The sequence below is a fragment of the Tachypleus tridentatus genome, chromosome 9 (assembly GCF_004210375.1).
Source record: "Tachypleus tridentatus isolate NWPU-2018 chromosome 9, ASM421037v1, whole genome shotgun sequence".
NCBI classification, from domain to species: domain Eukaryota; kingdom Metazoa; phylum Arthropoda; class Merostomata; order Xiphosura; family Limulidae; genus Tachypleus; species Tachypleus tridentatus.
The window spans coordinates 22,867,439-22,880,350 of NC_134833.1; positions in this window are offsets into that span (position 1 = coordinate 22,867,439).

The following is a 12,912-nucleotide window of genomic DNA, read 5'->3' on the forward strand; positions in this document are numbered from 1 at the left end:
GTTTATATCAGCACACTCCCAAACTTTACCCGTGTAGCACTTTTAACATATAAGAACATAACAGTTTATATCAGCACACTCCCAAACTTTACCCGTGTAGCACTTTTAACATATAAGAACATAACAGTTTATATCAGCACACTCCCAAACTTTACCCGTGTAGTACTTTTAATATATAAAACATAACAGTTTATATCAACACACTCCCAAACTTTACCCGTATAGTACTTTTAATATATAAAAACATAACAGTTTATATCAACACACTCCCAAACTTTACCCGTGTAGCACTTTTAACATATAAGAACACAACAGTTTATATCAGCACACTCCCAAACTTTACCCGTGTAGTACTGTTAACATATAAGAACACAACAGTTTATATCAGCACACTCCCAAACTTTACCCGTGTAGCACTTTTAACATATAAGAACACAACAGTTTATATCAGCACACTCCCAAACTTTACCCGTATAGTACTTTTAACATATAAAAACATAACAGTTTATATCAACACACTCCCAAACTTTACCCGTGTACTACTTTTAATATATAAGAACATAACAGTTTATATCAGCACACTCCCAAACGTTACCCGTGTAGTACTTTTTAACATATAAAAACATAACAGTTTATATCAGCACACTCCCAAACTTTACCCGTGTAGTACTTTTAATATATAAGAACATAACAGTTTATATCAGCACACTCCCAAACGTTACCCGTGTAGTACTTTTTAACATATAAAAACATAACAGTTTATATCAGCACACTCCCAAACTTTACCCGTGTAGTACTTTTAATATATAAAAACACAACAGTTTATATCAACACACTCCCAAACTTTACCCGTGTAGTACTTTTAACATATAAAAACACAACAGTTTATATTAGCACACTCCCAAACTTTACCCGTGTAGTACTGTTAACATATAAAAACATAACAGTTTATATCAGCACACTCCCAAACTTTACCCGTGTAGTACTTTTAACATATAAAAACATAACAGTTTATATCAACACACTCCCAAACTTTACCCGTGTAGTACTTTTAACATATAAGAACATAACAGTATATATCAGCACACTCCCAAACTTTACCCGTGTAGTACTTTTAACATATAAGAACATAACAGTTTATATCAGCACACTCCCAAACGTTACTCGTGTAGTACTTTTAACATATAAGAACATAACAGTTTATATCAGCACACTCCCAAACGTTACTCGTGTAGTACTTTTAATATATAAGAACATAACAGTTTATATCAGCACACTCCCAAACGTTACTCGTGTAGTACTTTTAACATATAAAAACATAACAGTTTATATCAGCACACTCCCAAACTTTACCCGTGTAGTACTTTTAACATATAAGAACATAACAGTTTATATCAGCACACTCCCAAACGTTACTCGTGTAGTACTTTTAACATATAAAAACATAACAGTTTATATCAGCACACTCCCAAACTTTACCCGTGTAATACTTTTTAACATATAAAAACATAACAGTTTATATCAACACACTCCCAAACTTTACCCATGTAATACTTCCAGAAAAATCTTTTTTTTTAGAAAATGTTCACTTTCTTTAATTTTTTCAATGAGGTGTGAATACTACGATTAGTAATTACGAGCACAAAGCGCTAGTTGCCCGTTGAGCAGCGTTTCAACCAGCAATATTAATAACTGAAAATATCATACATGCTGTTGTAAAAAGGTAAGTTTTACATGGAAACTACTGGAGCAACATAATAATTAACTTTACACTTTGCGTTAATAACTAACTGTTCAGTGATGTCGAGAAACCCACTTGTTGAGAAATTTATATGCAAAAACATGTCAAACATGTGGTTAGCTTCCGGTCAGTTACCTCTTTCTTTGTGAACCTGACGATGACCGAAGAAGGTCGAAACGTTGTTCGCTCTTCTATGTAAAATATTTTCTCAACCCAAACGAGCCGTTTTTGCATATAAACTAACTGTTCGTTTATCATTGAGCTTTCTGGAAATAAATCCGACTCATTATCAGATGTATATTAGCAATTTAGGACCACAATTATAAACCTCATAATTAGATTAATACCAGAAACCCAGCACCACACTTAGGAACCTCATAATTATACCTATACCATCAAACCAGGAATTCACCTAGAAACCTCATAAGTAAATCTATACCATCAACCCAGGACCCAGGAATACATCTAAAAACATCATTAGATCTATATTATAATCTCAGAAATACACTTATAAACCTCATAATTAAATTAATACCAGAAACTCAGTACCACACTTAGGAACCTCATAATTATACTTATGCCATCATACCAGGAATACACTTAGTAACCTCATAATTAAATTAATACCAGAAATTCAGAACTCTCTTAGGGGCACAGAATAATCTGGCTTGCCATATCTCGGTTAACCTGGTTATGTATGGCTTTATTACAGCGAATGAGAAATACAGAAGGAGGCTCTTGTCCATATTATATTTAACAGTCTTCAAGTATTATCTCTGAATAAACATTCTGTCCACGTGATCTATTTCAAATATGAGATTTGTTCCGGTATGAAATTGGATACAAACATGTATTTATGTTTGATTAGCTGAACCATTCTCTACGAAGTGTTGTGAAACCTATACTGTAAATGTGTGTAGCTTTCCTCTAAAGTTTTTGTGTGTTTAATTAAACGAAATTCTACTAATGAAGCGCGGAAACTGAATAAATAACTAACCACTAATATACTGGTCTCTATGTTAATCGTTTTCCTTTATCTACAAATGTTGTTCATTAAAAACTTACAATGATCGCATTAGCACCCAATTTTCTTGAACGACTGGACAAAATTCATTACGATGAATTAGCTTGAAACGGGAAATACTGAATAGCTAGTTTAAAAAGCGTAATCCAGAACATTTTAAACTTTATATGTATTTCGTTTTTTTTTTTTAAAACAATTCATTCACATGTTTTAGCCATTTTCGTAATATTATATATTTTCCAGGCCTAGTTCTCTTAAACTATCAGTCTGTCCGGTAGCAAAACAAGTACAAACATATCGGCTTTTAGTTCACGTGCAGGGCATTAATAATGTCAATTTCCATCATTCACTACAAACAGACCATAACACTGCCATATTATATGACAACAACACAAAGTATTACAATAACACAGGCCTGCGAATTTGAACTTCGTAAAAGTTATTTTAGTTTTAATAACGGATTTTCCATAATTCATCTACGCAGATTTAGAAAATAATATTAATTTTATATTATTACGTAAGGATTTTTATTTTACAAATCGGGAAGAGAAAAAAAAGTACTCTTAATTATATCAAATTATTATTTCGTTTACCACAATTAACTTTTTTTTATTATTATTACGTTAGTTATGTTTAAATTCTAGAAGGATCGATTATACTCTCACGTCGCGATTGGTCTAGAGAAACCTACAGCCAGGAGTTGTCAACATTTTAAACATAACAAAATGTGGCACAAATTCAATGAAAATGATTCACTTATACAAAAATACATATAACGTTTCGTAAAAAATCTGTACGTCATGGAAAAAAATGGATACAATTTTCGTACTCAACGAACAGGAATTACAAGTAAAGCGTAGAAATATGAAGACAATAAAACCATCGCAGGCGTGTTGTAATCGTTGATGCAAAGCCGTATAACAACTGAAGAGTGCTTAAAGTATAATTTATACTATCAGCTAAGCTTAAAAATATGTACGTAATATCCAGTATGTTAAGCGGATAAGAAGTTGTTTTATAATATATCTTTATAAGACTAAAGTATTGTTTTAATTGAATATTTTTTATTGTTATGGATATCTAACTATTGTTCTAACAATCCATTAATTGGTCGTTATATCCACTTGTTCATTTATTTAGTTCCTTATCTGGAGTGTGTGTGTATTGTCTTATAGCAAAGTCACATCGGGATATCTGCCGAGCCAACCGAGAGGAATCGAACCCCTTATTTTAGCGTTGTAAATCCGTAGACTTACCGCTGTACCAGCAGGGAGCCTTTATCTGGAGATAGGTAAAGAAAATAAAACATAGTCCATCAAATCCTTAGCTTCAAGGCCCGGCATGGCCAAGCGCGTTAAGGCGTGCGACTCGTAATCCGAGGGCCGCAGGTTCGCATCCCCGTCGCGCCAAACATGCTCGCCCTTTCAGCCGTGGGGGGCGTTATAATGTGACGGTCAATCCCACTATTCGTTGGTAAAAGAGTAGCCCAAGAGTTGGCGGTGGGTGGTGATGACTAGCTGCCTTCCCTCTAGTCTTACACTGCTAAATTAGGGACGGCTAGCACAGATAGCCCTCGAGTAGCTTTGTGCGAAATTCAAAAACAAACAAACAAACCTTAGCTTCAAATAATTGCGTGTATACTTATCCTTATGTTCAACTTGATTTAATAAAAATGCTAATGTATTGTATAGCAAAATATTTTCGAAGAGTCTTGCAAGCAAAACTAATGGCGGTAAATATGTTGTTGTTGTTTTCAACTAAGTTTTAACATAATTAGATAGAAGACAATATAGAAATTGTTGTAATTAGCCACAGCCCTGTTCCTCTCGACAATTTATACAATGTCACCAATGACATTTATGTGATAATTTTTTAAGATCTTGAAACGTGCCAGTAGCTCTCGTATTAAATACTAGTATTTTACTGAATGCTAGCTGACGTATGTGTTAAACACGTGGGGCACTGTATTGAATTAGATAACCACGTCATTCTCCAGGAGCTCTTAAGACATACAACAGATTTAACGGGTTTAGTAGTTCGCAACTTATAAGCGGATACACACATACATTTGACATATTTTGTCAAATAATGATTTAAATGGCTAAAACTTTATTTATTAACTTTAAACTTATCTCATTGTTCATATTCTGATCAATAACGAGCTTGACAGTGTTTCTATAATAAAACAATTAACATATTTTAAGTTAACGAACCTGAAATACTAAGTTAACAATTAAGATATTTTAAATTAATGAATCCGAAATACCACGTTAACAATTAATATAATTTTACGTTAACAAACCTGAAATACTACGTTAACAACTAACATATTTTAAATTAATGAACCTGAAACACTACGTTAATGACAAAGATGTTTTTGAATTAAAACCTAAAATACTACATTAACAATTAATATACTTTTAAGTTAACGAACCTGAAATACTACGTTAACAATTAAGATAATTTTAAATTAATGAACCCGAAATACTACGTTAACAATTAAGATAATTTTAAGTTAACGAACCTGAAATACTACGTTAACAACTAACATATTTTAAATTAATAAACCCGAAATACTACGTTAGCAATTAAGATAATTTTAAGTTAACGAACCTGAAGTACTACGTTAACAGTTAAGATAATTTTAAGTTAAGTAGCGTGAAATATTACGTTACAATTAATATATTTTAAATTAATGAACCTGAAACACTACGTTAACGATAAAGATGTTTTTGGATTAAAACCTGAAATACTACATTAACAATTAAGATAATTTTAAGTTAACGAAGTGAAATAATACGTTAACAATTATGATAAATTTATCCTAAATAATTTGATATATTGTATTATTATGAAAATGATTTAAGTTAAAGGACCTGGAATACCATGTTAACTACTGATATATATTTTAGGTTAAAAATCTAAAATTGTTGTTATATTGAGCTTGATAAAGCACATACTTGTAATGTTTCAGTTATGTTTTATGTTATGAAAATCATAGAGGTAATATTTTATTTAACATGTTAATGTTAATGAAGTAACTTAACTGTGAAGACGTATTTTTGTTCCATCTCTGTGTTCCAAATGACGACCTAATTATTTTATTTTAACTAAATTACATAAGTTACAATTATTATTTTATGTTTCGCGAATACTAACCATCAAAATTATTAGCGAAAATTATTTTTCGTTTATACTGATGGAATTTAACTAACAACTTAATACGAGTACCAAAGACCTTTTATCAGTTGGTTGTAACAGCTTTAGCTCCCACCAACTTCACTTTTCAACAATATTACAAAGACCTAGTTAAAAATCAGTTTCAGAACATTGTTTACAGCCTTCTGTAGAAAGTAAACACCTACGTTAATTTCTTGAGCAATTATCACAATATCACAAATAAACCAATACGTATCTAAATTGTTGAAAACCTCGTGTAAGAACAGCTTTTAGTCTTAATAGCTACCTATTCCACACAGTTTAATAAGTACCATGTATGTTACGTATGCTACGAGACATGTATTAATATTTTGTTTCTGCTTGTTTTTGCTGTTATAGTGATCTGATAAAAGTTCAGTTGTTGTTGTTGTAACGATGAAAAACATCTGGGCCATTATAAAACATGTTTATTTTCGAATTTTCGTGCACAGCTTCTAAAAAATATCCACCTCTAATTTTGAACTAATATACAAAATACAAGACATACAGTCAACAGAATTCACCATTTTTTGACTGATATACTAAAGACAAGACGTAAGTTAAATAACCCACCAATTCTTGACTGATATACTAAAGACAAGACATAAGTTAAATAACCCACCAATTCTTGACTGATATAATAAAGACAAAACGTACAGTCGAAAGAACCCACCAGTTCTTGACTGATATAATAAATACAAGACGTACAGTCAACAGAACCCACAAGTTCTTAACTGATATAATAAAGACAAGACGTACAGTAAAAAGAACCCACCATTTCTTGACTTATATAATAAAGACAAGAGGTACAGTCAACAGAACTCACCAGTTCTTGACTGATATAATAAAGACAAGACGTACAGTCGAAAGAACCCATCAGTTCTTGACTGATATAATAAAGACAAGACGTACAGTCAAAAGAACCCACCAGTTCTTGACTGATATAATAAAGACAAGACGTACAGTCAACAGAACTCACCAGTTCTTGACTGATATAATAAAGACAAGACATAACTCAAAGAACCCACCAGTTCTTGACTAATACAAAGACAAGACATACAGTCAACAGAACCCACCAGTTATTGACGGATACAATAAAAACAATACATATAGTCAACAGAACCTAACAATTCTTACGATACCTTTGTTCAAACGAACAATAAGATTTTAGTGCCAGCTTTGTAACATTCAGGGTCCCAAAGAGTCAAGATTCATTTATTTTTAAGGGGTGATTAAACGCGAATATTGAACTCTCAAAATCATAGTATAGCACGCTAGCTTTTGCACTGTGCTAAAATATTCTTGTTAAAAGATATACTGTTTGGATTCATCTTTGGCCAATCAAACACCATCACCGGTTTTGTTTTGTAACTCTATTTCCTGTAGTTCCTTAACCCTACCGGAGAATTAGCTTCACTTAGTTAGACACATACATAGGATATTCTAACCCTTCTTTCCCAACAATATTACACGATAATTTTAGCTTCTGCCCCAGGCTTTGTTAGACAGCAATACTGTAAGTTGCAAGCGTCTAGTGATCCATTATCTGACTCTTGGCGACCATCTTTTCCTCAAACTGCTCTCCAAGTATTACCGTAACCGTGCTAACTTAGTGAACAAAGGAATGGTTTAAATCGTAAATGCTGGTTATTTGTGAAACTCTGTCGTAGCCTTGATCAAGCTAAAAAGTGAAAAAGTGGAACTTATCTCATCAGTAGCAACATAGTTATTTCCTTAATCTGGCGGCTTTTAGCGAAATTACAGTCTGTCTACATCTGTTCCATCAAGGTAAAGTTCCTCTCTTAACATTCCAATCTAAATAGCTCTAATCTCGCGCTTTCCAAAGTAAACAGCTTATGGGAGGAAATTTGCTATACTATCATGTTTAAGCAGGTTCATTTCATCACTGAAAAACAATGGTTCCTTATTCCCAATGCTCATTGCTAATTCATGAGAACTACCATATGTTTGTTTAGGTAATAAACCTGTAGATTAATGCAATTCTCTCTTCTTGTTTCCGTGATGACTATTTGCTCATCAAAATCTCGCGTTATAATTGTGTGTGTGTGTGTGTTTATGCATGCCCCTTAACTGTTGCGCCCTCTGAAAAATATTCGTAAAATGTCTTCACACGAACGGGTTGTTTGATAGCCAGTTCTGAGAAAGTGGTGAGTGCTCTCTTCTGATTGGGCTACTTCTGTAAATGCTATCTTCTGATTGAGTTATTTCTGTAAGTGTTCTCTTCTGATTGGGTTATTTCACCTGCGCGATAACTGTATTTGTTCTGAGACCAAATAAACTGCTTCAAAGCTTTCGTTTAAAACAATAAAAAACAATGACTTTCAACACCACAAAAGTATGTTGCCAGAGACGGGTACATAATGTATTTGTATTTAACTTACAACTCTATGAAAGTCGAATGAAATTATCAACCATTCGTGAAGACGAGAAAAATTCACTTGTAAAGAAAAATATATATGTAAAAACGGCTGGTATGGATAGAGAAAGCACTATATAGAGGAGCGAACAGCGTTTCGACCTTCTTTCTCTACCAATACCAGCCGTTTTCACATACATAAATTATCAACCAGTGTGTGCCAAATAGCTCACGTTTTGCATGTTCGTTTTACATTGACTCTTACGTAAGCTTTGATATATTGTCCGATTTAAGTGTAATATTTTCATTAATATAATATATAAAGAAAATAATAAATAAAAAATTGACCTTTCTTTGCGATTTTATGATAAACCATGATAGTTTTATGAATTGGATTAATTAATTTTTAGGTATATTTATAAACGTTAATATCTTACCATAAATGCTGTAAATGGGAGAGACTCAGACCTCAGACCTGAGGATCACGATAATTTTCTTGTCGTTTTAATAGTCGCTCCTATAATAAATCGCTTCCCAGTGGCTCAGCGGTAAATCTGAGAGCCTAGAACAATTTAAATCGGGTTTTGATGCTCACGACGATCAGAACACAACCATTCCACTGCGTAGTTGGTTGTTATTGCTTGTTTGCGCTTGACAACAACAAACAGTAAATCGACACATAAGAGTAAATATATACATTTATGTTGAACTTTCATATCTTAAGGAAAAGAAACAAATCAAAACTTTGAATACGTTTTCAGCAGTGAATGCGACAAAATTTTTGATCGCTTGCTTCTCTGTATTTGACATTTACCACATGGATGAAACAAAAACAGCTGGTATTCACCATTCATTTTATGATAAAACTTCATGCACTTTTACAGGATCGTCAAAAGTCTTCTGTTCCAAGTGTAAATAAAACCAAAATAAAGAGTTATACACGTTTTTATTTCTTACTTTTGAAGTTCATATGTCCTACTCTCTTGTAGCCTACAAACTGCATAATTCTTCTCGTGATTCATGCCATGCACACGTTTTACTGACATCGCGATAGTACAAACTGCGACATTAAGCGTTCCTTAGATGACGTCATGATAATGTCTACTGACTGGTTGACAGCCAACACCTCACTATATATAGTGGCGCGAGAAGTGAAAATATATTTCTCCTCCAGGTGACTTTTGACCCCATTTCGTAAATATTGTGATACAAATTATTTTATATTCTCAAAAGTTTTTATTTCTTTTTGCTTCCTTAATAACGAAAAGGAATAATATAAATAAATTATTAATAAAGATTATTTTGAATTTTCACCCAAAGCTACACGAGGATTATCTGCTCTACCCGTCCCTAATTTAGCAGTGTAAGACTAAAAGGAAGGCAACTAGTCATCATTGCCCACCGCCAACTCTTGGAGTACTCTATTACCAACGAATAGTGAAATTGACTGTCACGTTACAATGCCCCCACAACTGAAAGAGTGAGCACGATTGGTCTGACGAGGATTCAAACCCACGACCCTCACATGACGAGTCGAGCGCACTAACTACCTGGCCATGCCAGAGCGGTAAACAAATAAAGAAGCAAAGGTCAAAGGTAATAATACATGTGCATGAATAACCACAGTGCATTATCACGTTTAAATATCGCCCTTTCAGTAGTGGGTGCGTTATAATGTTACGGTCAATCCCACTATTCATTGGTAAAAGAGTAGCTAAAGAGTTGGCGGTGGGTGGTGATGACTAGTTGCCTTCTCTCTAAACTTACACTGCTAAATTAGGGACGGCTAGCGCAGATAGCCCTCGTGTAGCTATGCGCGAAATTCAAAACAAACCAAACAAATGTTTATATATATATATATATATAAACAAACCCTTTCAACGTTTAATTAGAAAGAATAGGTAAATCCTGTTGTCAGATCAGCGTCATATATAATAACAGAATAAAACCGAGACCTTCTTTTAATAATAACAAATATTCTCATGTAATGATGATGAATTGAAAATTTATAATTACAAAAGTATTCTAAGTATATATATATATAGTAAGGTTACAGAGCAAATGACCCGTCGCTGCACGTACATTCACTTACAAATTCTCCATCAAATACATTAATATTAGCTTCAAATTTAATTTATAAGTTTCCTTATAGGATTCTAAAGGTGGTCCATATGTTACTCGATGTACTTAAAGTCTTTATTTTTAATATAAACATGACTTAATGCAGTGATTATGTGTTTGCTGTTCAGCTCAGATGCTCTCGCTGATGAAGACATTATTGCTTTTAGCAAAGATTTCTGGTTCGGTACACTCTCAAATCATTTCAACAGACAGATGGAGAAGTTTCAGCTTGAAATGGCTCAGAGTTATCAAGCTATTCCCGTCTCGTTCTCACCCTTCACCCTTTCCTCACTCCGATATGGAATACCTCATTTTCATGCGTACCTATATACATATATAAATACAGTTCCATGCACCAAACAAAAACAGAAAAGTTGAATCTCTATATGCTGTTCACTTCCCACCTCTATATCTAAATTTCTAGAGTAAATAAATAGATAACAAATTTGAAAGTCAAAAGCCTTAGACGGAAAGCAAGACGGTTCACCAGTTAACTCATTTCTCTAGCATTAGACGTAAAGAGGCTGCTTTGGCGACAGGACACATTACATTTAACTTCATCGAACAAGACGTCCAATGAAGACAGAATTACGATAACTTATAAACAATCAGAAGAAGTTAGGCTGTTTAATAATATCAATTCCGAAGTTATTAATAATAAATGACGTTTTCGCTCTGCTTTTCACTTCGACGGGAGGCATCACTACAGATAAAAGCGAAAAGAGAGAATTATTAAGTTTCAACAATTAGTTTGGCTTTGGCCCGGCATGACCAAGCGTGTTAAGGCGTTCGACTCGTAATGCGAGGGTCGCGGGTTCGAATCCCGGTCGCACCAAAACATGCTCGCCCTCCCAGCCGTGTGGGCGTTATAATATTTCGGTCAATCCCACTATTCGTTGGTAAAAGAGTATCCCAAGAGTTGGCGGTGGGTGGTGATGACTAGCTGTCTTCCCTTTAGTCTTACACTGCTAAATTAGGGACGGCTAGCGCAGATAGCCCTCGAGTAGCTTTGCGCGAAATTCAAAAACAAACAAACAAACAAATAGTTTGGCTTTTTACACACTTGTGGCGCTACAAATAACAAGTCAATTTAAATTTCTTCTTTGAGCATCATACTAACACTATGATTACTACATCAATAAACCATAGTCACTAGTTAGAATAAATATTTGGCAAGTTAATAATCAACAACTAATAGAAAGGTGTAATATCAGTAAAACAATCACTGTTTACATATTACACCCTGTCATGTATTATAATTTGTTCGTAACTAATGCTATAATCATAACGCCGTAAAATCGTTAACCATTTAAAAGTAGCCGCGTAGGATGCTGTCTCATTTCACTGATCAGTATCTTGAGGTTAGCGATGGTCAAACTTGAACTTTGGTCTAGCCACTTAGCCTATCTGTCAAATTTGTTACCAACTGAATTGTAGATTTTTAGCACTACGTAGCCGTTTAAATTAAACATTTCTGGATCAGTTGAAATTGGCTATAATAATGTGATAGAATGTTCTAAATCGAAATAAAATAGGCCTAATAATAAGTCGTGGAAGTAGATTAAGCCATGAAGTTTAAAATGTTTGGAGATGTAACAGACTAGAGCGGAATAAAAATAACGAAATCAGACGAATAAAATAAGTTGACAGACAAAACTAACTCAGGTTGACATAACAATGAAACTGTTTACAGCTACGACAGAATATTGTATAATGGACTAGAAGAAAACGTATTAAAATGGAATATAAAATATTTTTTTATTGTATTATTTGTTTTGTTTTGATTGTTATCGCTAAATTTGAAATGATAGACCAGAGGAAATACAACCGTATAACATTACCCATTTTTAACTCTTGTCAAAATAAATAATAGGATCTGACGGCTATTCTCGTAATGCATCCATAGTACAAACTATGATTTTTTTTACGATGAGGTAACAGGTGCGAACAACGAAACCTCTGAACCACAAACTGTTATACAACCTATTGGTTATGTAACTACATGTATGTTTCTGGTCAGGGAAACCGACGTTGCTTATAAGTATGACTTCTTTGTTTGTTTCATCTTCACTTTAGTTTTTGAAATTGGTAAGTCATATTACAAGTCTATATTTCTATATTGACTGGCTAAGTTTTATGATTTCCCACCACCCTTTTCATCGCCTTAATATATTTCTGTATCTAAGACTTTAACAAGATATGTACTATTATTATTGTAGGCCAGTCGTACATAATAATATGTATTATTATTCTATCTCAACCGTATCAAAATATATATTATTATTGGATCTCAATTGTACCAGAATATATATTATTACTAAAGCTCAAACGTTCCAGAATATATGCTATTATTGTAGCTCAGGATGCCATAATACGTATTATTACTGTAACTCAATAGTTCCAGAATACGTATTCTTATTGCAACTCAACCGTACCGGAATAAAAACTATT